This window comes from Myotis myotis, unplaced genomic scaffold (assembly GCF_014108235.1).
Source record: "Myotis myotis isolate mMyoMyo1 unplaced genomic scaffold, mMyoMyo1.p scaffold_m19_p_17, whole genome shotgun sequence".
Classification (NCBI taxonomy): domain Eukaryota; kingdom Metazoa; phylum Chordata; class Mammalia; order Chiroptera; family Vespertilionidae; genus Myotis; species Myotis myotis.
This window is the reverse complement of record NW_023416321.1, coordinates 4,609,476-4,634,729: the sequence shown is the minus strand read 5'-3', so window position 1 is coordinate 4,634,729 and position 25,254 is coordinate 4,609,476. Positions and strand designations below refer to the sequence as shown.

The following is a 25,254-nucleotide window of genomic DNA, read 5'->3' as shown; positions in this document are numbered from 1 at the left end:
ACCGCCCTCAGCCATGAAGACGGGGAGGAAGCAGCCAAGTGTCCCAGGAAAAACAAGCTCAGGAAGGGGAAAGGGAGGGGGGGGAGGGGGAAGAAGAGGGAGGGTTTCACCCGAGTGGAGGAAGGACCAACAGGTGGGAGATGGCAAGGATGGGAAAAGTCGGAGGACACGCCCACCTGGGGCCCAAGAAGCAGTCAGCAGTGAGGTGCCCTCCTCCCAAAGGAGAGCTTTTATTTTTATTATTTTTATTATTATTATTATTATTATTATTATTATTATTATTGTTTTGGTTAATCCTCACCCGAGGACATTTTTCCATTGATTTTTATAGAGTGGACGGGAGGGGGAGGGACAGAGAGAGAGAAACATCGATGTGAGACAGACACATCGATTGGCTGCCTCCCACCTGGGGATTGAGCCTGCAACCAGGTACATACCTTTGACTGGAATCGAACCCGGACCCTTTGACCCGCAGGCCGACGCCCTCTACACTGAGCCAAACGAGCGAGGGCCCAAACGAGAGCTTTTCTTTGCAGGGAAGGAGGGTAGCAGAGGAAGAGTGTGCAGCCAGGCGAAGATGAGCGAGCTGAGAGGGCCCTGGCCACAGTCAAGGCCAAGCCCACGGCTGCCAGTGCTGCCCCACCTGCACACCCTGGGGCAGGCGACCAGGAAGGGGGCACATTTCTGCTCCTCTCCCCCACCCTCCCCGGAGATTCAGGGACGTGGATAAGGGTTACAAGCGCCGATCAGAGATTCCAGTCAGTTCAGATGTTCCTATTATTACAAAAAACAAGATGCAGCAGAACCAAGACTTTAAAGCAGCCTGTGGTGACAAACCGAAACCCAAGGGCCCAGCCGCGGGGACTTAGGGAACAATGGCCCATTGATTCCCTGGCCTCACGCCAGGACGGTCATGACCAAGGCTCGCTGTCCTGTAGGAAAATGGACGGAGCATCAGGCTGGCACGGAGTTCTGCCTGGTTGAGGCTTCAAGGAGGCATACTCCGTCCCGGGCGTGGCGATCTGAGCTTCCGACACTGTCTTACCATCACGTGGGCGTGAGGATGAACCGTAACCACTGGGCACCACTCTCCTGCCGCCGGCTCGCCTCCCTGCCTTTCCCCCCGCCTCCCTCCTGGTGTGAAAGTAACTGCTGAGAAGGCTCTCCCGGAGTAAAAGCCTGCCCCCCCCCCGCCCCCAACATGCATGCATCCGTGTGTATCACCCGTGTGCACACACCTGCACACGCACACTCTGCAGGGGCACCTAGCGATTCTCAAGCCAGGGCCTGTGGTGGCCCTGAGGCCAGGCCCCGGCACCGGGCAGGGCTGATGAAGGAGGAAGAGTTTTCAGCGCGTGGAAGGGGTCCCCACACCGGCCGTTCCCTCCCTCCCAACTCCTGTCTGTGCCCCGAGGTCCTCCAGGGTGGCAGGGAGGGAGGCAGGGAGAGAGGGGAAGGACGGGGGCAGAGCCCACAGGACACCGGCCTGCCGGAGACGCCATGGAGAACGCCGCCCCCCACCCTGCGCCTGGAACCCACGGAGCGGGGTGCCCGGCAGGTCCGAGGACAAAACTGCAGGATCGCCGCGGTTCCGGGATGTAGAATTTGACGGCAGAAGGAGATGGAACCAGAGCCAGGAAAATGCCAGCCGCTCTCATCCTTTCACCCAAACACCTGTTTGGCCAAAAGGTAAAATGGATAAGGGGGGGGGGGGGGGCCACTGTGTGTATGTGCACCGGGGGGCGGGGGGGGTGTCTTAAAACGATCGATACGTAGAACACAGAATTGCACTGTGTGAGCACAGGCCATGTGAGCTAATACTGTCAGCTCCTAACCGCAGCAGAGGCCACAACCCCGACAGGGCGGACAGATGGCGTCCTCAGAGCGCGTTCCTCCCGGGGGAGGCTGCCCCCATGGGACCTGCCGCCCGGAGTGAGTCTGTCCGAGCTGAGGGTGCAGGGCCAGCACCAGGGTCCCCACCCCAGCTCCCCTGGCCCCGTGGCCGGCCGTGCAAGTCCACCCAGCGCGGCTTCTCACGGGCAGTCGGGGCTGCGGCCCCGGGGACGAGGCCCCTCGCCGGAGGGACGGCCACCACGCCGGCTCTCCCGGGGCTCTGGGCTGGCAGAGTCCTCACGCCCGCACACACGGCGTGAGCAAGGCCCAGCTCACCAAGGGCCACGGGTCACAGAGGAGAGGGCGACGCTGGTGCCGACAAGGGAAGGGCCACTGGAACCAATCAAGACCCTTTGACTTAAAACAAACAAACATTATTCAGAAGCGAAAGTGAGTCACTGGGGGCAGCCGGGGTGTCTGCAGAAAAGGTGAAATGGTGGGGAGGTGCTCAGGGGTAGTCCTGGAGGGCTTCAAGGGGGAAGCACTCAGGCAGGGAGGCTCTCCGCCGCCTCCTGCAGCCTCCGAATACAGTATGGCCAGCTGAGGGGCGCCCCTGAGTGTCCTCTCCCCGGATCCCACAGCTGCCTGTCCCCGGCTCTGGGGCCTTCCCTGGCCACCCAGACCGTCCAGCCATGTGAGCGGGAAGCAAACTGTGGCCCACCAGGAGCCCCCGAATCAAGGCAGAGCCTCTACCCATCCTCCCTCCCACACCAGGGACACTAGGGTGGCGTCTTCTCACCCCCCCCCCCCCCCCCCCCAGGAGCAGAGCCCATAAGGACAGAAAGTGGTTCCCCCAAACCAAGCAGAACGCACGGGAGCAGCCGCCCCGCAAACGCGGTCGCCTGGCCTTCTTCAGCCCCTTTCAGGGCCCAGGTTCCCTCCCGGGACGGGGACGGCCATTCTGTGGCACCGAGTCCTCCTCCCGGGCCTCCTCCCTGCCCCCAGCCCTCGCCGGCTCTGACCTCCCCAAACAAAGGTGCTTTTCTCCGGCTCCGGGAGCCGCCGCATGTTCGTCAGACCTGCGCTTGTTTGCCTCCTGCTCGGGCCCATCTTGGCTTGCCTCCCCCGGCAGCACCGGACCCTGGAGACAAACCCCGTATTGTTTTCATAGACCTAATAAATGACAGCACCGCCCCACCTCCCGCCGCTCACCCCGCCGCCGCCCGCTCCCCCTCCCGCTAAAGCCTCCCTGCGCTGAGGGTCGCCCTCCCCCAACCACAGAACAGGCCGCTCAAGTCCAGGGAGAGGGAACCTGCCGCCCCCCCCCCGGCCCCCGCTGTTCTCAGGTGGAGATTCGGGCCAGAGATGGACAATATCCGTGGACGCTCCATCCCAGCCCCCCCCCCCCCCCCCCCCCGCAGGGCCTGGAAGTGTGAGGACCCAGCCCCCTCCCCCCGCAGGGCCTGGAAGTGTGGGGACGAGGGAGGGTGGTCATTAACCCTGCGGGTGGTGAGAGAGAGGGGTGTTCCCTACGTTTTCCCAAACACAGCTTCCGTCGACAAGGCTCCTCCTAGGAAAGGGATTAAGTCAAGCCCAGACCGGCCCTTTCCCCCACGCCTCAGTCTAATCAATGAGCTGGATCAGGCGCTCGGGGACTGTTGGGCCCAAGGGACCGCGATGACCACTAAGGGCTGGTCCCGGGCTCTTGAATGGGGGCAGCACGTGTGTGCAGGAGCAAGGAGCCGAAATAAGAGACACATCTGCATGCTGCCCGACAGACTCACACGTGGATTGCTCTGGAATCTATGACACAGTTCCCGGGGCCTCCCGCTTGCCTCTGGTGTGGAGGAGGCAGGAGGGGACGACGCCACCCTACCTCTGCCCCCAGCGGCGCCAAGCCCTGACCTCACGCTCAGCAGTGCGGGTTCGCCATCTCAGCCCCACCTGCCTGCCCAGCCCGGCCCTGCACACACCCAGACACAGGGATAAAGCCGCGATCCCCAGTAGGGGACGTGCAGGAGGCAGCCCATCAATGATTCTCTCTCATCATTGGTGTTTCTCTCCCCCTCTCCCGTTCCCTTCCTCTCTGACATCAATAACAATATATTTTTTAAAAAGAGCCCTAGCTGGTTTGGCTCAGTGGATAGAGCATCGGCCTGCAGACTGAAAGGTCCCAGGTTCGATTCCGGTCAAGGGCATGTACCTTGGTTGTGGGCACATCCCCAGTAGGGGGTGTGCAGGAGGCAGCTGATTGATGTTTCTCTCTCATCGATGTTTCTAACTCTCTATCCCTCTCCCTTCCTCTCTGTAAAAAATCAATAAAATATATTTTTATGTAAAAAGTGACCAGGAATGACCAGGGCACACCTGTACGGGGGAGGGATGGAGTGGATGAGCACCCAATCCGCCCGCATCTGCCATGGGGCCGCGCCTGGTAGGTGCTGCCATTGTGGTGTAAGTGTTCCTGGGGGCTTCAGGCCTAGAGCGGTGGCGGAGGGGTGAGGGGAGTCCTGAAAGAGGCACAGTCCACCCCCACGCTGAGATCTCCCCGAGAAACGAAATGATAAGATAAAGACCTGACCGCTCTCCGCACCAGCCCGGCCCCAGCCCCTCCCCGTCCGCTCAGACCCCTGCTCAGCCCACAAGCCCTGCTGGTGTCCCCGAAGGGGCAGGATAAAGGGGGTTTTGTCCTCCTCCCGGGTCTGAGCAGTTTATCTGACACTCCAGCCCTCTTTGTAAACTGAGTGTCCCGGGACAGGCGCGCCCTTAAGAGTGGCTTGGCCAGGGACAGAGGGACCCTCCGCCGAGGAGAATGGGCAGCTTGTTCGATGGTCTTTTAATGCGGGGGCGGGGGGCGGGGGCCGCAGAGGACAGGCCTCCAGCGGGCAGCACAGAAGGGTCTCTGTCCTGGGGCGACAATGGAGGGAATTCTTAAAGACAGGGAGGCTGACAGGGGCAGGGTTTTTTTCCCCTAAGAGCGGGGGAGGGCCGTGGGGGCAGGAAGGAGAAGGGGGTGCAGGGAGGACTTCTCGCTCCCCAGAATTCAGATGGAAACAAGGACCTGGGCCCCAAGAGCAAGCGAAAGGCTAGCGATGGGCGCCCCGCGGAGCAGAGCTCTACTCCCCGGCTGCTCCCTCTGCGGCTGCCGGATCCGGACCCTGAACCAGGGCCCTGAACCCGAAGCAGCAAAGAACCATCTCACTTTTACCTCAAGGAAGGGCCCTCCTCCGCTGCCAGAGGGAAGCGAGCCTTTGAAGGCGGTTTGAGTCCAAATCTCATTCTGGAAAAGGGGGAGGCAGAGCACCCCAAGGCCCTTAAATAAATAAATTCCCTCCAGCCACCGGGCAGGGCGGGTAATGGACTCCGTGGCTGTGGATGTTGGTACCAGGTCGCCTGAGCAGATTTCTGAAGACGTCCAGGACGATCCCAGATGACGCCCCGAGGAACTGGCCTGGGTTTTGACTCCCTTGGTGTCTAATTGGTCCTTCTCCGGCACGGAGGGCGCGGCAGGAAGAGCGGGGAGCGGCGCGGCCCCGGGAACAGCCTTGCTTGCGGTCGGTCACCCGCAGACGGTGGGGACGCTCCCGGAGACGTCCCTCCTCACGGAAATGAACCCGGGGTCAGCGATGTGCAACCTAAGGTGCGCAGGCGAGCACGGAGGCCCCGAGATGTGGGGTGAACGTGCCCAGCGCCTCGAGGCAAATGAGGCGAATGAAATGGGGCTAAAGCCAGGGCTCGGGGCTGAGCCCCCATTTGGGGGCACAAGGGAGAGGAACGTGCGATGCTCGGGACCCCTCGGAGCCAAGACCAGCGACACCTCGGAAGCGGGACGTGGAGTTGTTTTTCTGATGGACCGCACCGGGACAGTGCGGCAGGGTCCGCGGGCCCAGCGTCCACACCACGCAGCCCGGAAGCAGCAGGAAGGCGCGGGCTCACCTGCCGGGCCCCCGATATGTATGTTGGCGTTACCGGCCAGCACCAGGCCAGGTGCTCTGACGCCAGCAATGCACCCGCTGCCCTTACTGAAGAACAGAGATCCATGCGTGTGCGTGGGAAATAGTCATGGTGGTCACCTAATCCTTTTCAACATATATTTTTTATTGATTTCAGAGAGGACGGGAGAGAGAGGGAGGGGGAGAGGGAGAGGGAGAGAGAGAGAGAAAAACATCAATGATGAGAGAGAATCATTGATCAGCTGGCCCCGGCACGCCCCTCACTGGGGATTGAGCCCGCAACCCGGGCATGTGCCCTGACCGGGAATTGAACCGTGACTTCCTGGTTCATAGGTCGATGCTCAACCACTGAGCCACACCCGGCTGGGTGTCTTTCTTAATAACGAAATGGAATCCTATAGGTTGTTACCCCTATAGAAGCTCAGGGAAGAAAGAGATTGGCTGACAATGAAAATGTTGCAGAAATAGAGGCCCTTCATTGGTTAGTTTATTCAGGTCCAACCTGGGCAATGCTGGATGCTACGTCCTACGTCCCCTCCGCGTGGGAGGGCCGCTGAGTGTGCTCTGGGGAGGAGGGGAGGAAGGAGCAGCGAGCAGGCCGCAGGGAAGAACGCGCTGAGACAAGCCCAGTGCAGACCCCAGAGGAAGAGCTGACCCCGCTGCCTCCTCTGCCCGCCTTCCCCCACCCCAACCCCGTCTTTCCACTCAAGTCCACGGAGGCTCCTGGGGCTGCCCTCACATTTGCCCGCACACAGAGTGCACACGCCACCTCGAAATAAGTCGCGTTACCCAGCCGGCGGATGTCACTGCGGAGGAGAAAGCAGACGTGGGCTGGACCTCCTGGGCGGGACGTGGAAATGTTCGTCCCCAGCAAGTCCAGCCGCATCAGGGCCGAGACGCAGCGCAGCACAAGCAGACAGTCCACTTCTCTACGAGGGACACGGCGCTGACGGGGAGAGGAAGTCAGAGGGAGGAGAATCTGGGTTCAGTCCCATCAATGAGACACAGTCCCCCCCCCCCAACCTCAAGGCCACCCAGGCTCCCCTGTCCACCCTCCAATCACGTCCCTTTACAGGTTCTTTGTGCACGGTGGCCGATGGGAGTGCCACTCAGGTGGGCGAGGAGGTCTCACCCGGCCCTCCTCCCGACTGGGGGTGATGCTGGTTAGGCGTCGGACAGCGCTCTCCAATTTCCAAGTGTAACCTGGGAGGGGCGAGCGGGCCGTGGTCGGTTGGTCGGTTGGTCGGTCGGTCGGTCGGCCTGGAGACTCACTAAGCTTGGCGCTCAAGGAGCAAAGAGCACAGGGCCCCGTCCTGGTGGACGGTCCGAGCCCTCATCACAGCACTCGCATTAAATGCCGCGATAACGGACCGCCTACTCTCCCGTCCCCTGACACGTGTGCACCCCGACCGCACCAGCCTCCTTCAGCGAGGAGGCTAGGACTCCCGGGACCCACTCGACATGCCAGCGATCGATCGCAGGAGACGGGGAAGCAAATGAAATACAGCCCAGGTGCCCCGCGCTCAGCATCGGTCCTGGAATTCCCACAGGAAGGGCCGGCGCTGCTGGTGCTGTTTGGACATGAGCACCCCCTGGGGGAGCAGGGGCAGGACACACTGCGGGGCATGGCTCCTCTGAGAGCCAGGCTCACCCCCATCTGGACCCGGACTCCCCGGGGCCGTGGAGAGGGTGGGCACGGCTCACAGCGCTGGGAACCAGCCTCCCACCTGCGGAGAGGAAGGCGGGGGTGGCCTGGCGGCGGGAGAGGCGGCCTGGAACCTGGGGAGCGGTGAGGAGAGCCCTGCTGGGGACAACGCCTGTCCATGAGCCCCCCAGGAGCGCTGGCATTGGTGACTGTGACCGGGACTTCGCTGTGTCTCCCTGACCAACAACCATGTCGCTCTCTCCTACCTCCGCTCCCGAAGGGAAGGGGCCGCCTCCGTTGGGGCAGGAGCGGGAGACTGTCCTAAACTTGCCGGCGGGTCATTGGGGGGAGGAAGTGAAGGGTGAACCAAGCTATGGACACTCGATCGGATCCTCTGACTTGTGGTTTCTAGCGCTTTCCAAGGTGCAGGGATCCAAGCCTGCAGCTGGACCCTAGATGGACGGGGTCAGGCGCCAACCAGGAGGCAGGTCAAGTTCTGGCTCCGCCGCTGACCAGCACAAGTAACTAAGCCCTGGGAGCCTCGGCTTCCTGGCCTGTTAAATGGGGCAATACCAGCTACACAGCCAGCGCTTCCCAGGACATCATCTCTGCTACATGACGATCGCCCCTCTCCTCCCACGTCACCCCCCCATTCAGACTCCTGCTTCCAAACAGAAATAATCTATCGCCATGACCATGAGCCTTTCCTCACGTGCCAATCGAGGACAGCGGGTGGCACCTGCCAGGGCAGCTGGCTTCCTCCAAGAGCTCGCACAACCCACCAGCATGGCTCACCGCTCCTCAAACAAAGCCCACCTGTGTAACGTGACTTCCACGGCCTGGAGGTCAAGGCCGCCTGTCCGACAGGGAGCCCCCAAAAGCTGGGGCGCTGGTTGGCACGTGAATGTGGGAACACGGTGGAACCATCTGAACAAGCCCACTTGTGCCCCGTCTTCTCCCTGGGCTGCCAAACACAGGAGCCAGGCGAGGAGTGTGCACAAACCCACCGGCCGCTCCCATCACCGACCGGACTTGTCACGCCAGGAATGGACCACAATTTGCCTCTGCAGCCCGACCAGGGGCAACACCACTGGTGGAGAGAAGCTCAGGATTAGGGAAGGCGTTTCTTCGCTGTGAAGAAATCTCAGGTGAGAGGTGCCATCCTAAGCATCAAATCGCTATTCCCGCCCGGCCAGTGGGGCTCAGTGGTTGAGCATCAATCCATGAACCAGGAGGTCACGGTTGGATTCCCAGTCAGGGCACATGCCCGGATTTTGGGCTCCATCCCGAAAGGGAGGCAGCTGATCAATGATTCTCTCTCATCATTGATGTTTCTCTCCCCCACGCCCCCCCTCCCCCCGTCTCCCTTCCTCTCATTGAAATCAGTGAAAACATAATTTTAAAAACACACACACATAAAAACGTAAATTGCTATTCCAGTAACTGTTTGGCGCAGGTCAACGAGAAGCCGGTCATGGGCCGGCGACTGCAAGGCTGGACTGAGAGATGCAAGAGCCAAATTACCTACTCCGTGCAGCACGGCCTCTCGGGCTCAGAGGGGCAGAGCAGGAAAGCGCCGTCTCGGTTCATTCATTTACCAACGTTCGCTGGGCACTGACGCGCCCCTGCACCGACTCTCCCAGGTACCGGGAACACAAAGGTGGACAGAATGCCCTCCCTGCCCCACCACGCACTGTGGTGTTCGTCCCGCACGCAGCCCCATCCACTCAGAGTCAACGTGTGGTGCCATCTCCCTCCATCCATCCCGGCTTCCTAAGGGCCTCAGTTTCCCTTTGCAGAAACCCCAGGGGCTCTGGGGAGGGAGGCTGGCCCCACAGGCCCAGGTGTGAGGCTTATGGCCGCAGGAGAGCCGTCCACGTGTCCACCTGCTGGGCACGGGGCAGGCTCCGGGGTCCGCCCTCAGGAACGCCAACACAAAGCCGGCCTCTCGCCTGGGTCTGCAGAAGCAGGAGGCCTGCAAAGGCTCCTGCTCCCTCCGCTCCGACCAGGAAAGCAAACGGACGGTGAAAAGAACTAGAGGAAACCAGAGAGCCAACAGGTCCCCCAAAAGCACAACCCCTCGACCTCAGTTACAGGAACAACCAAAACTTCAATCGTTTAAGATTAGAATTGGCTCTTCTGTCACTTGCCACTAAACGCCACCAACCTACAAATACCCGCCTTTCACGGATGAGGAATTGAGCCCAGAGAGGCTGAGCAACTTGCACAAAGACACACAGTCACCGGCGAGGGGCACGGGCCAAGACCTGAGCTTACATGGGCCAGGGCTCCGTCCTTCAGGGCTTTGGGGCTCCAAGAGCATACAGTCTCTCAGCCTCCGACGTCAGAAATGATCGTGCCCGCATGCAGGCCCTGCAGGGATGGAGGAAAATTCTGGAACAGCCTGCCCAGGCCAGTGAGAGGCTGGCTCCCCGCTCCTTCCTAATATAACTCCAATGCTCAGGCAGCCGGCGCTGCTCGGCACGTCTTATTTCTTGAACCCCGACCCGGGATGTGGAAGGAATAGGGCCGCTGTATAGTGTAAGGGGCAGGCTATGTTAAATGCCGCTGCAGACAACCATCGGCACCAAGTGGGTGCCCTGCCGACACACGCCCAGGGACAGGGTGGAGAGAAGGGGTTTGGAAGAGGGAGGAGGAGCCAGGTTCAACTACAGCCCAGGAGGTGAGGGGAGAGAAACGGGATAAGAGGGCAATGGAGCCCTGGCCGGTTGCCCAATGGTTAGAGCCCCAGTCTGTGGACGGAGGGTCCAGCTTTGATTCCCGGTCAAGGGCACGTACGGCGGTTGCAGCTTCCCCAGCCTCAGTTGGGGCACATGCGGGAGGCAAACAGTCGATGTGTCTCTCTTACATGGATGTTTCTATCTCCCCCTCTTTCCTCCCTTCCACTCTCTAGAAATCAATAGAAAAAGTATCCTGGAGTGAGGATTTAAAAAAAAAAAAAAAAAGCAGGCAGCGGGAAGGGGTGAGCAGGGCAATTCCAGGAATGGTCAGGGTGGAGCGAGAACGGGACCATCCTGGTTAACCGCAGTCCTGCTTTCCACTTAAGAAACTTAATTAAAAACCCAAACATCCCAATTTCCCAGCCGGCCTGCCAGTAGCCACGGATTCCCGCGATTCTGAGAAACTTCCGTCAGCGTGACCCTGGGGCCAGGAGACAAGTCTGGTGTGAAGTCACGGGCAAGGTTGCAGGGGGCACCCTCTCTATTCCCCTCCTGTCCCCGAGAGAAGGCCACCGGGCTCGGGGCGTCCGTCCTGGCACCCCAGCCACAGGCCCGATATCACGACAAAATAAAAATAAAAGAGGCTCATTCATGGTGGCTCCGGGGACCCGCGGTCATTCTCCTCCCGCCCCGTGGGGAAGGGCGCAGGGGCCCTGAGAGGCAAAGAGGTGCAAAGCTTGGAGCAGACACCGTGGGTCCCCCTCCCCATCCCCCACCGAGGCCGATAAAACCACTTCCTGCCAACGCCTACCCCCCACCTTGAGGCCAGACACACTTGGGACCTCTGATGTCAAAGGGGAGCAGGCTGAGCTCTCAGGGCTCACACAGCTCAGGGAAGAAAGTGCGAGAAAGGAGGTGACCCTCTCATGGCGGCCACGGCCACGGCGGTCACCACTGAGCCCCAGGGCATTTCTGAAGCCACTCGACAGAGCAGAAACGAGTTCTATAGAAAGATAATGTTCCCTTTTTTTTTTTTTTTATAAACAACCCACACTCAGCAAATGTCGTGGATGAAATGTGACCACGCAGGACAAGTGGGCCGAGAGGACGTCCCCCGGAGTTCTCCCAGATCTCGGCTCCGATCGCCCTCCTCCCAGCCCTCGCTTCACCCACGCTCCCCAGGTAGTCTCTTCGCAGAGCGCACCATGCCGGGGTGAGGGGTCAGCATCTTCCTGCGCCACTTCACACCCCGGCCGAACGCCCCTTTGGAGCCGGGGTGACACCTGACCATGTCCCCTGGTTGAGGGTGAGAGGTGGGATGGGGGCACAAAAGCACGTGGACAACTCCAGCAAACAGTGAGGACCTACAGGACACGCCGGACACCAGGCCTTGTCGCTCAGAAAGTACAGAGGCGGCAGACTGGGAGCGGGTGGCCCCGTGCCCTCTGCTGCCCGTGGCCCTGGGCTCTCGGCGCTGAGGGGAGATCCTTCCCACGGGCTCCTGGAATGTCCCTGGAAAAAAATCTAACCGTCCCGGTCAACCTGCCTTTACAGTTAGTCAGGGGCCACTTCTTACCCACTGGGACGGCTATTATGTATAAAAAATAATAATAAAAAATAAAATAAATAAAATAAAATAAAATAATAAAATTAAATAAATTAAATGTCAGCGAGGATATGGAGAAACGGGAACCCTGTGCACTGAGGGTGAGAATGGAAAACGGTGCAGCTGCTATGGTAACAGCATGGCGGTTCCTCTGAGAGTTACACACAGAATGACCATCTGACCCAGCAATCCCACGCCTGGTTCGCACACAGAAGAACCAAAAGCAGGGACTCGGACGGGTATCTCTACAGCCAAGTTCACGGCAGCATCGTTCACAAGAGGCAAAAGGTGTCCATCCCTGGATCAACAGATACACAAATGTGCCTGTCCATGCAGTGGAATATGATTCAGGCTTCACATGGGGGGGGGGGGGGCGCATATTCTGACACCTGTTCCAACGTGGGTGAGCCTTGAGGCCATGATGCTAAGTGGCACCAGCCAGATACAGATACAGAGAACGAATGTCATCTGCCGCCCCTTCGACGAAACCCCTGCAGTAAAGCCATGGAGACGGGACGGGACACAGAACGGAGGCGGCGGGGGCCGGGGAGGGGCAGTGGGGACAGAGTTCCGCGTGCGACGATTAAAAGTTCTCGAGGAAGATGGTGGTGATGGTCACACAACAATGTGAATGGCCATCATGCCATGGGCTGCACACTTAAAAATGGCTAAGGTGGTAAACTCCACGTTAGGTACATTTTTGCCACCAAAAAAAAGGTTAAAATTAAGAAGAAGAATAAAGTGAAGGAGGCACAAGGCAGAAATGATCGTTACTCCGAGCTCCGGAGGACTTCGCTCACGTCCTGAGGAATGTGTCCCAGCGGCCAGCATCTCAGACACGTCCTTTCAGGCCTGAACACAGCGGGACCCTCCCTCCCCACAAAGACCGCTGTGTCCGGCCAGCTTCCCACGGGCCCCGGCACCACAGGAGCCCACGTGCCAGAGAACAGAAGCGACGTCACCGACGTCTGGAGAAGCATCCAGCAGGCGCTCGATAATTGCAGAGTTGGCGAATGATTGGAAAGGCGTCCCTAATGAGAGGGAGGGAATATGCCAACGATGGCCTGAAAGCATGGTCCAGCCCAAACCCCTAGTGGATTATCTGACGGGGTCGCTGGGCAGGCGGGGAAGCTGCTCCCCGCCCGGCCCCACGCAGGCTTCTCAGTCCAAGGAAACGAACGGGAAGGGAGGACATCGCTACAGCAGCATGAGGCCAAGGCCCACGTTTCAGGCAAAGGAAGCGGGTCTGAGAACCATTAAAATCAGACCCCGAAGGGGCATTTCCAAACCACCGGGGGTGGGAGGGGCTCCCCGAGCCCAGGGGAGAGACTGCGGTCTGACTTATTCCTGCAGAACTGCTGCTCCTTCGTCCTGCGCCCAGACGTGGCCACGTCGGCCTTACCCAACTACAGAGGCACCTGGTTTCTACAGAAGAACCTGCACCGGCAGACCCAACACGGGAGGAGGTGATGACTCAGCCCGAAGAGAGGCCTTTGACAGAAACCTGCCGCTCCAGCATTCCTCTGGGTGGCACGCTTCCTCCGGGCCTTTCGAGAATCCTCTGATCGACCAAGATCGGTTTGACACGGACATTTTTCTGGGCACAAACCGAGTCTGTGAAGCATGGGCACCCAAGCGATTTTGCACGGGGTGTCTTGAGCCAATGGCACCGTTCAAAGAGAGGAATCCATGCAGGAAAGTTCTCCTCCTCGTGTGCAGGGAGCTGGGTGCATCTATCCTGGGAAGGAGAGGGTGCTAACTTGGTGGGGAGGACCCAAACCAGCCCCGTGGTGCCAGTGGGCATCGCCTAGGGCAGTGATGGCGAACCTTTTGAGCTCGGCGTGTCAGCATTTTGAAAAACCCTAACTTAACTCTGGTGCCATGTCACATATAGAAATTTTTTGATATTTGCAACCATAGTAAAACAAAGACTTAAATTTTTGATACTTATTTTATATATTTAAATGCCATTTAACAGAGAAAAATCAACCAAAAAATGAGTTCGCGTGTCAGAGGTTCACCATCACTGGCCTAGGGTGACGTCGGCCAGAAGCAGCCATGGTCTCCATGGGCACATGGGCATATGCACCAGGAAGGTATCTATGAAAGGGCATTTTCCAGGCTCCCGGGGAACTCACGACCACACCGCCCAGGTGAGAGACTGCAGATATAATTTATTCCTCAAGCTCAGAAATGCAGGTCCTTTATCTTTCACCCCAATGCAGCCATTTCTGTCTTAACCAAGTACAAAGGGCACCTGCTTTCAAGGCTTCTATGTCAAAACCTTCACCAGCAAACCACATACGTGTGGGGGGAGCGGGGGGCGCGAGACCAGGTGGAGGCAAGCCAGGAAGGCTTCCTGAAGGAGGAGAAAAGGCAAGCTTCAGCAGGAAAAGGTTCCATTTGGGCTTTAGCTGGCCAAGAAGCCCGTCAACCCCCTGTGTCTTCAAGTGCCCTGGGCAGCTTGTTTAACATGCAGATCTCTGAGCATTCCCTGCCCCCACATAAACCAAAACAGAACCCCTAAAATTGGGGTGAGGGCAGGGATGGCTGCTGAGAATTCTCATTTTTACCAACTTCTCCAAGCAATCTGTTCTTACGCAAACAACAGTCTGCAGGCCAGGGGGCCTGGGGAGCAGCGCTGGGCACAGTCTGAACTGCACCCACGTTGATCTGGGAAGAATGGCGACTCCCAGAAGGCAGGGCCCCCGGAGGGACAAGGCAGGTGGAGACAGAAGGCTGTTCCAGGGCCGCTCGGTCACAACATCCCCAACCCCTCTCCCACCGAGACTTCCTGTCATGATCCTCGCTGGAGCCGGCTGGCTACAGAAACCGCCTGGGAGCTGGGGAGCTGGGAGGGCAGAGGGGACGCGGGGCTACCTTTCAGGTTACAAGCCAGAATAGGAAGACTAAGAGTGTTTTACAGAGGAAAGGGAAAGCCCAGCCTCGGTGACCAGACCCTCGCGGTAACAGAGAAACTCTATCTGGACAACAGAAGTCTGTTCTGTTGAGAGTTAAGTAACCTCAAAACTTCCTCCTCCCCAGCAAACATCGCCTGCAGTCGGTGGCGGCCACTCCGAGCTGGTGCAGCCGGGGATGCCGGAGCTCACAGGTGTATGTGGGGGAAGGTTGGGACTCGTGGGGTCCTGGTGGTGGTGGTGGGGGGGTAGGACAGGAGCCTCATTCCTGGCTCCCCCAAGTTCTCACAAGCCGCTCCTGCAAAGACACTCAGCCAGGCCAGACTCCATCCCCATCGGCTGCTTCCCCAAACCCATCAGGCTGGCTCTCCTCACCCCTCTTTGGTGAAGGAAGTGCCCCCCAAAAGAAAGGGGACCACCTCCTGGCCCCTGATGGCTTGACAATCCCCTGCCTCCATTCCGAGGTGAGAGCAGAACCCCGTGTTGCTTTAAATCTGCCCAGGTAACCAGGAAATGCTCTTGGCTGGGTTTGCACGCCAAGCACCGGACACACCTGCCACTCGGCGTGAGTCACGGCACAGGCCTGGCACGCAGGGCTCGGCAGCGGCGGGCTCGGCGGCTCGCTGCTCTCACGCACACCCGGTGTCATCCGTCCGTCTGCCCCACGGGAGACATGCCGGGACAGATCCGGCTCTGACCCGATTTTCACTGCACGACTCCTTCCCAGGGGCGGTGTTGAGAGGAGGGAGGCGGTACCCGGGGATGCTCTGCTCGCCTCCCCGCTGGGCGGTGGGGGGTCTCTGCCCTGCTGGCCCTGCAGAGGGAGGAGGGGGGAGTTTACCTGGAGAAGAAGGTGAGGGGGTTTCTCAACTGTGACCCTTCTCTGGGGTAAATCCCAGCCTCCCCCATGGCGTAGCGCCTGGAGTTAACAATACTGCATTGTACACGCACCCGTTTGCTAAGAGGGTAGATCTCTCATGCAGCGTTCTTATCGCACACACATGAAAATAATAACACAGTGGGCGGGCGGAAACCTGTGGGGGTGATGAACGCGCTCATGGCGTATTCGGCAGGGCTTTGCAGTGCTGTACGCGTCTTACAAACTCATCCAGTTCCTACCTCGAATACAGACAGCTTTTGGTGTCGGTTGGACCTCAATGAAGAGGTTTCTTGTTTTTTTGTTTTGTTTTGTTTTATTTAAAAAATATATTTTATTGATTTTTTACAGAGAGGAAGGGAGAGAGATAGAGAGTTAGAAACATCGATCAGCTGCCTCCTGCACATCCCCCACTGGGGAAGTGCCCGAAACCCAGGTACATGCCCTTGACCGGAATCGAACCCGGGACCTTTCAGTCCGCAGGCCGACGCTCCATCCACTGAGCCAAACCGGTTTTGGCAAGAGGTTTCTCTTTAAAAAGGGGGTCTGCTGAGCCCCTCTCAACTCCCCCTTTTTTTACAAGACAGCCTTTCCTCGGTGCAGGATCCTGACTCACAAACCAATGGTAGCGGGACAATGGGGAGCCCCTGAGCAAGGCCCGGGGATTGATCAGTAACCGAGTTCACCTGGGCGTGAGCACGGGGCTGCGCATATGTTTGCAGTTAGGGAAGCGGGGTACAGGGTGCAGAGGAAACCCAGGCACTGTTAGTGCCACATTCCTGCAAATCTAGGTTTCTATCTAAATCAACATCTTTTCTAAACGACCGTCTTTGGAATGCAGCTGCCTCGTACATTTTAATCTGTGGCCTCACTAACATAACTGGCACATTTCTACCCACCTCAGGCCGATGCTGATCAACGCTTTGCTGTGGGAAAAACAAGACAAAAAAGCCCGTGTTCTGGCTCCCGGACGTGGGTTCCCTGATGGACAGGGGGTGCTCCCCCCAAAAAGCCCACCTCGGACCGCCTGCCCAGGGTGACCTGCATCGGACTTTAGACGTGACTCCGACTTACAGCAAAGACAGAGGTTTCTGGGAACTTCCCAAAAGTGGACAGATCCTTACGTACAAAAGTGCTCCCCAATGCATTGCTTCCAAGGGTAAAAACCTGGAAGCACCTGAGTGTCCAGCCATGGGGATTGTCAAGCAAATTACGACTCGGTACCTTCAGTACCTGGGGCGGAAGACAGTCATGGCGTGGGGAACCGTCCCAGTGAAATCGAGGGGGGCAGGGGAAGCGGGGAACGATGTTGTGTATACCGCAGGGGTTCAGCGGGGAGGAAATGTGTCCGATTGCCGGCACTGCTGTGGGAATTGGGTGGGTTTTCCTGCTTTTTGCACTTTTTTGTCGTTTTCTATAACAGAGGCTACGATCAGACGGGGTGAGCGGGTGGTGCAGGGGGACACCCATCAGTGGGACAGTCTCCACGGTTCATCCCAGGAACTGTCGTCAGGCCGCGGGGTGGGGGCGGCCACCGGGACCATTGCTGCAGCAACTGGGCAGCGCCAGGGACCTGGGGTGGCCAGAGGCAGGGCTCTGGGGGAAGTGGCGGTACACACACCTCCCCTTTCCTCTTCTGGGGGGCCTGGCCCTCCTTCTCTCCCCAGCAGGTGCTCACTGGAGGCAACAGCACCCCGGGCACCTAGCGAGGAGACCCCTGGCAGCTTCCAGAAGTTTCCTCTGCAGGAGGGACTCTGGGGCAGGAAATGGATGTCACAGACAGGCTGCCAGGAGGGCTGGGAGAAGGGGAGGGGATGGCTGAGGACAAGCGCCAAGGAGGGAGGACAAGGAGGACCCTGGTTTATCTGCACATCACGGGGGACTGGCTCGGTCATCCATTCAGTGAACACCTCTTCCTCGCCTCCCCAGGGACAGGCACCGTGCTGCCCCAAACAGGGGGACACAAAAGGAGGGGGAAAGCAGGGACGGGGGGGGGGGGGGGGGATACCCAGCGGTTTGCTTTCAGTTCAGGACTCAAGACAAGCCCCTCCCCACGTTGGCGAGGAAAGCTCTTCCATGAACAAGTTGGGTGAAGGGTGCAGGGAACGGTGTGTGTGGGGGGGGGGGGGGGGGGACGCAGGGGACCGAATTCCAGCCGCCTTCCACCCAAAGACCTGCCCCCATCATTCCCGCATCGGCCTAACGGGGAACCCAGTCCTTGCAGTCAAGCCAGCCCACAGGGACATCCAGAAATACATCCGCCCACCCATGCCCAAGGGTGAGAGGGGCTGGCCCCGCCGCCTTCCCCACGCGCTGTGCATTCTGAGTCGCTGGTGGCCAGATGCCAGGAGCTTCCCCAGGTGGCTCCGCTCCCTAAATAACGGCGCCCCCTCCCCCCACCCCCAGGGCAACAAGGCAAAAAGGTAAATGCAAGAGCCGCAGTGCGCCCAGGACTCAGAGCCTTTCCCCAGGCTGAGCGCGGTCCCAGGGGGCAGCCAGAGGCCAGGGATGGGCGCTGACCACCGTGACCCGAGCCATCAGCTCTGTCTGGAGACAGCGGGATGGCTCAAATGTCCTCCGAGATGTCAATTACCAGAGGAAAAATTTCAACCCAGAACTGCAGACCTTCAGAGAGCGACGCGCGGCGGTGCGGGTGGGGAGTCCAATCAAACCTCCCCCCAGGAAGTGCCAGAAAACTTACCTCCAGGGAAGCGATCCGACCGCTAGGTAGAATGAATCAGTCCACGGACGGAGACGGGGTCGCGAGTCTTCTGAGCCCGGCTGGTACACACCAAGTAATCCACATTAGGCGCCCGGAGCACCCACCCCACTGCCCACTTGCCATCCAAGGTCGAAGAGCTGCCGGCCGGCCTCTGCGCTCGGACCCGCGGAGGTCGCGCGGAGGTCACTGGCTGGGGTTCCCAAGAGCCGCGTTCCCGGGTCCGTGGGTGGGCGCACGGTTCAGGCGGGTGCAGAGGACCCCGCGGGCCCCGGCGAGGGCATCCCGCCTCCTCGCTCTAGGGGAGCACCCCGCATGGACGCAGCGCCTCGCCCTCCTTGGCTGCGCATCGCCAGCGCCAGCCCAGATTCCCGCCGGAACCCCTCTGCCAAGTCCGGGAGAGAGCCAAAGGCAAATGCGCTCTCCGCCTCGGGTCTGCAGGTCTGCGAGGCCCAGGGAGCTTAGGGTGGACGCCCGCGGGGCAAAGGAGGCCTCGGGGAGGAGGAGTGCGGTGCGGCGGGTGCCAGCTGCGGCGGCCGCATCCAGCCGGCTCCGAGGGCGCACGGCGCGCAGCGCCGCCTCCGCGCTCTGTGCCGGGCCTGGCCATTCGGCCCTTATATAGCCGCCCGAGGAGGGGCGGGGCGAGGGGGGAGCGTGGGGTGGGGCGGCGAGAGGCCGAACTGCTTTCTGGGAGTTGTAGTTCTGTTTTCCTAGGCAGAACACAGAGCCGCTGTAGGAATGGTTCGGGTCCACTCGTGACAGCTGTCCTCTCTTGCAACCCTTCCTTGCAACCCTTTCTCCGCGCAATCGCCAACTCCGTTGGGTCTAGGCTGGTCTTTGTGCGTAACGTGGGCAGCACCAAGCCCCTAAACGCCTCCCTGGATGACAAACCTTCTAGCCCCGAGTCAGAGAAGCCAGCTTGCCACTACCTGCTGTGTGACCATGGAGGAGCTACCAGGGATACCTCGCGTTCTTCCTCGGACACAGAGGACAGTCGTGTCTGCCTCCGTAGACTTTCAGAGGGACAGGATACTGTTGGCCTGCACGGGGTGGCCTGCTCTCCCATCTCTAATATGAACAACTGTGGTTCCCTTACACTTGTCCCCTACACCCGTTTGCTAAACCCCCTGGCTTCAAGGCTCCACAAACCAATCGCCACCGAGAGGCCCTCCTGGATTAAAATTCTGGATCGATGTTTCTCTATCATCGATGTTGCTAACTCTCTCCCTCTCTGTTCTTCTCCCTCAAAAACAAATCAATAAAAACATATTGAACAATTAAAAAAAAATAAAAATAAAAAGCAAGCCCGGCCTGTGTGGCAATTTGGATTGAGCACTGTTCCATGGACCAGGAGGTCGCAGGTACAATTCCCGGTCAGGACATATGCCGGGGCTGCCAGCTCCATCCCCCAGTATGGGGCGTGCAGGAGGCAGCCAATGGGTGTTTCTCTATCATCGATGTTTCTCTCTCTCCCTCTCCCTTCCTGTCTCTCTCAAAAAAAAAAAAAAAAAATCAGGAACATTGTGGAGCTGCCACTGCCCTAGTGCAGGCTTCAGTTTTTGCAGCCGCCTCCTCATTCATTCAGCTCCTGAGCACTTGCACACAATGGGAGCAGAAAGGCCGAAGTCCTCCCTCAAGGAGCTCCCAGTCCAGTGGGGGGGGGGGGGGGGCACCTGGTCACTGTGTGGGTGTGAGACTGTAGGGACCTGGGACACCTAACCCTGCCTGGGACATCCGTCAGGGCGTCCTGAGGATGGGTCTGCGCTGAGTCTGGAGTGTGCAGGGAATAACAGCCTAAAAGACACACAAACCCAAACCACCACCACCAACAAAGGAAGGCAGAGAACCGTCTGTGTGGAGGAAACACTGAGGGTATAAAAGAAGGAAGGGGGCCTGGCAGGCGTGGCTCAGGGTTGAGCGTCGACCTATTAATCAGAAGGTCAGGGTTCGATTCCCAGTCAGGGCACACGCCCGGGTTGCAGGCTTGATCCCCAGTGTGCGGTGTGCAGGAGGCAGCCAATCAATGATTCTCTCTCATCAGTGATGTTTCTCTCTCTCTCCCTCTCCCTTCCTCTCTGAAATCAATAAAATCTATATTTTAAAAATAGAACAATTACAACATACGGCAATAGAAGTAATGGGAATGGCTTTGAGCCGTGATTGAGTAACACAGGGGTGACTTAAACATAGGTCCTGTGATACCGGGACAGTCCATCTGAACACCGAGCCAGCTACCAAGTGACTAGCGGGCAGGGAGCGGCTACAGCGCGGAGACGCTGGACAAAAGGGATGATTCACATCCCGGGAGGCACGGAGCGAGATTTTATCACAGGACTCAGAATGGTCAGCAACTGAAAACTGATGAGTTGTTTATTTCTGGAATTTTCCACTTAATATTTTCAGACCACGGTTGACCGCAGGTAACTGAAACCAGGGGAAGAGAACTAGGGAATGAGAGGGGACCACTGGATGGCGTGCAGACACAGCCTGACACGGAGGAAACGCAGACTAGTCCAAGACTGACGCGGTGCCGCATGGGGGGGGAATCCCTCAGGCCCCAGGACGCGCGTACTGGCCGGTGGAACATGCAGGAGAACTTGCTGATGCCCAAGAGTCTCAGAGACAGGTCTGCCCGAGGAAGGGCAGTTCCAGAAGTGAGTTAGGACACCTTCTCACTAGTGATAAAACCCAGGTTGCTGGTTTTCCTAGGCTTGGGAGGTCATGGTTCGATTCCTGGTCAGGACACATGCCTGGGTTGCGGGCTTGATCCCCAGTATGGGGCACGTAGGAGGCAACGGATCAATGATTCTCTCTCATCATTGATGTTTCTAGTTCTCTCTCCCTTTCCCTTCCTCTCTGAAATCAATAAAAATATTATTTTAAATGCTATCACATAATGAAAGTGAGGGCTCCGCCACCAGAAAGTTTAGAAAGGGTCAGCCAGGCCTTTAGATTTCTGGCACATCCCGAGTGTGAGCGAGCGGCCTCAGGTGAGGACTCAGCAGAGCCCGGGGCTCTCTCCCGTTCACACCACAAGACCATGGGCTTCCTCTCCCAGCAAGCTCACTTCTCAGTGGTAGATGAGAACGAGATTTCACTGAGCACCTACTACTTCTTGGGCTCGGTGCCGAGCACTGAAGCAGCGGATGCTCACAGGAATCCTGAGAGATGGGAAGTAAGATCACTGCTGTCTCCCCGATGAGCTAACAAATGGAGCAATGTGCCCATGATGGAGCAGTGTGCCCGTGGCCGAACAGCCCTGCCACCTCTTCCTACTCCCATCCCCCCCGGCTTTACCAAGTCCACCGGCCTCCTCGGCTAGGGAGCTGCGGCAGGCTTCCCAGTTTCATCTCTCCGCAGGTCCTTTCTCTTGGGCAGCCAGGTCTCTACCCTGAGAGCTGACTCTGTCCCCTTCCCTGCCCCCAAGACATGGGATACATCCCAGGCTCAGGTGCTGAGCTGTCCCCTCGTCTCCCTCCTTTGACCCCTGTCGGCTCTCACACCCAATCCTGCCCACTGTGAGGCTGGCTGGACGCCAGGCCTGCCCCCTGACTGCCTGCCTGCCGGATGTTTCCACATCACCTCAACCACAGGCCGTCTAGGAGCAAGCATCTTCCCTGTACACGGGTGCTGCCTCGCCCAATACTCCCTGGCCACCAAGTCCCCCTGTGGCCCGGGGGGCCATTCTAGAAAGTGCTGCCTCCTTTCTTGGGCAGCACTGCCTCCTGCTCTGTCTCTCATGCTCCTGGGACCTGTTCAGCTCCTTACAGGAGCATCTCAGAAGGGCCTGGGGTATAATCCTCCAAGGACAGCCCTCAGGCGGTGAAGGGAGTCGCTGAATAAACAGCCCGTCTTTTCCAGCCTTAAGTTGGCATCACGTCGGAGGGGGGCACCGGGGTGCATGGGGAGACCAGAGTTCGGGATGTGCGCAGGGTTCATCGGAAGCTTTTGCAAGAAGCTTTGAAATGCAAACATTCTCAAAAGCACAGGTCCAGGTGAGCCCACACTCACCTGAGAGGCCCACCCTTCTTGACTGGGTCATTTCCTCCATTCCAGGGAGCAGGTCGGAGGGTAGAAGACGGTGGGGTTGAGCAGGGCTGGGAAAATGCCGGGGCCCCACCCTCGGCCTCCTCCGCCCGCCCCCAGCAAGGAAGAGGCACACAGCGCTGCCCTTGAACACTGAGGCTTTGTCTGCGGGACGTGCAGCCTCCTCACTTACCTCATCAGACACTGAAATGCCTTCTCCTCCTTCTCCTCCACTGAAGGTGGGAGGGCAGGAGGGGAGTGGGCAGAGAGGGGCAGAGAGGAGGCTTAGCGAGGCCGAGGCCGCCGCCGTGCACATCCAAACCTGTCCCCCAGCCCCATGAGGCGGAGCCATTATCACCCTCCCTCCCTCCCTCACAGGTGAGAGCACTGGCTGAGAGGCTGAAGGACTTGACCGGGTCATGTGGGGAGTAGAAGCCTGAACGGTCTTTGAATCTGGTCCAGTCATTCTGATGGCGCAACCTGTGGGTTTTCCCTCGACGTCGCCTGGCTCTGGGCAGGCCAGACCTCAGCCCAGCGGAAGGGATGGGTCTCTGCTGAAAGCCCAGGGGCAAGGAAGGAGCAGCCCCAGAGGAGCAGGGAGGGGCTGCATTCCACGCGTTACCGCTGGAAACTCCGCAGGAAACTCAACACGGTCACAGCCGTCACTTCAACCGGAGAGAACTCTCCACTTTATGTCACAAATTGACCCTTAACCTACCTGTTTTCAAAAATTACCGGAGAACCGCAATATCCAACTAGACGTATAGCAAGAAAAGAGATCGAATTAGTAATAAAAATAATAAAAACCTCCCACAGAGAAAACCCTGGGACCAGATGGCTTCACGGATGAACACTACCAAACATTTAAAAGAATTAACACTAATCTTTCACAAACTCTTCCCCAAAAATAGAAGAGGAGGGATCACTTCCAGACTCATTCTGTGAGGCCAGTATTACTCTGGTGCCCAGCAATGCCCAGTATTACCTTGCTACCAAAACAAGACAAACACAACACAAGAAAATTACAAATCAATATCCCTTATGAATATAGATGCAAAAATCCTCAACAAAATGCAAGCAAAACAAATCCAGCAACAGGTGAAAAGACCAGACACCATGACCAACTGGGATTTATCCCAGGAATGCAAAGTTGATGTAACGTAAGAAAATCAACCACAGTAATATACCAAATTACCCAATTTACGTATTTGCTTAACTGATAGCTTCTGTCTATTACATGGTGAATATGCCCAATGGTGCTTGGAGAGCCCGGTAAAGTCTCTCGATGGTGATTACCTTGTGGGGTTTTTAAATAAGTGCTGTTTAACAATGCCTGTCATGAACATTAGTTTGCCTGGTGCCCTGCGGCCTTTGAGAATAGCGGCTCTTCCCATCACATGAGGAAGCAGATCGAAGGCGGGAGAAGCGAGCTAACAGGCAGAGAAAAGGCTCTACAGGTGCTGGGAAGATGGACACGTCTCATTCTTTCATTTGGGGTTTCCTTGTTGCCCTGGAATCCTTTTGGACCCAAATCCCCTTTGGGTCCATGCTAGGTCCATTTGGGTGCCTATCACTTGCAATTAGAAGTTCAACTCCCCAACCACGTGGTATAGGTCGTGATAAGAGAGACCCTGCAGCCCTAGCCAGTTTGGCTCAGTGGATAGAGTGTCCTGCAGACTGAAGGGTCCCGGTTTGATTCCAGTTAAGACAGCGGTTCTCAACCTGTGGGTCGCGACCCCTTTGGGGGGTCGAACGACCCTTTCACAGGGGTCGCCTAAGACCATTGGAAAACACATATATAATTACATGTTGTTTTTGTGATTAATCACTATGCTTTAATTATGTTCAATTTGTAACAATGAAATTGGGGGTCACCACAACATGAGGAACTGTATTAAAGGATCGCGGCATTAGGAAGGTTGAGAACCACTGAGTTAAGGGCACATGCCTGGGTTGGGGGCTCAATCCCCAGTAGGCAGCTGATCAATGATTCTCTCTCATCATTGATGTTTCCATCTCTCTCTTTCCCGATCTCTCTGAAATCAATAAAAATATTTATTTTTTAAAAAGAACCTTCTTATGAGAGAGAGAGAAAGAGAGAGCGCGCAAGGGAGCCATGGCAAGTTTATTGAGACAGAACAGCAATCAGTGTGCATAGGTCATAGGTCGTCAGTGATACCACCCCGGCCGGTGTGGCTCAGCTGGTTGGAGCATCATCCCGTTCACCGAAAGGTTGAAGGTTCAGTTCCAAGTCAGGGCACATATCAAGGTTTGGGGTTCAGTCGTTGGTCTGGGCATGTGTGAGAGGCAGCCAATCAAAGTTTCTACCCTTCCTCCCTCCCTCCCTTTAGGTGAGGATTTAAAAAAAAAAATAGAGAGTGCTGCTTAGCGACCATCTTCCAGCTAAAATCCTCTACGTTTTGGTGGCAGACGTCTCAGTAAACCCAGGCACTCGGGTTGGGAAGGGACGCTGAGGTTTACTGGATTCGTAGAGGAACCAGAGAAGCAGCAGCACTGTGCGACTCTACACAGGGAGGGGGACCCAGGGCCCCCAAACCATCCAATGTGAGCCCTCCGCCCTCAGGCTCCTTGGCACCTACCACTCGGGGGAAAAGCGCCCCGCAAGGTTCTGAGGAGCCGGTCCCCAGGTTCATGGAGCCAGAGGGAAGAGTCTGAAAGTCCCAAGTCCATGATAATGGGGGGCAGGGGAGAAAGGATGGGAGGAGGGCCTGTCATTAGCTCAGTGATTGAGTGTCTGTCTCTTTCTTCCTCTCTCCCTCCCTCGCTCGCTCCCTCCCTCCCATCACCCTGCCTCCTGCACAAGGAACTATTGAGAAGGAACAGAACAAACGCTCCCTTATGCGTCTCCCCCAGCGTCTCCAGGTCTGTCCGAGACAGCTGCCTGCAGCACGCAATGGTTACTCATTACCCGCTCCCCGGGCAGGAAAAGGAGCAAACTTAATAGACCCGAACTAACCCCCAGCTCCAATGCTCCG

The 25,254-nt window shown here is 57.9% G+C and overlaps 1 long non-coding RNA gene across 1 annotated transcript in view; it reads right to left on the bottom strand.

Moving 5' to 3' along the window:
- The window catches only part of LOC118671188, a 113,758-nt gene extending 94,934 nt beyond the window's left edge, over positions 1–18,824 (bottom strand). Inside the window, exon 1 of the long non-coding RNA XR_004972647.1 lies at positions 18,215–18,824. This is a non-coding gene — a long non-coding RNA (uncharacterized LOC118671188). The remainder of the gene's footprint in view (positions 1–18,214) is intronic.
- Positions 18,825–25,254: the final 6,430 nt, after the last annotated feature.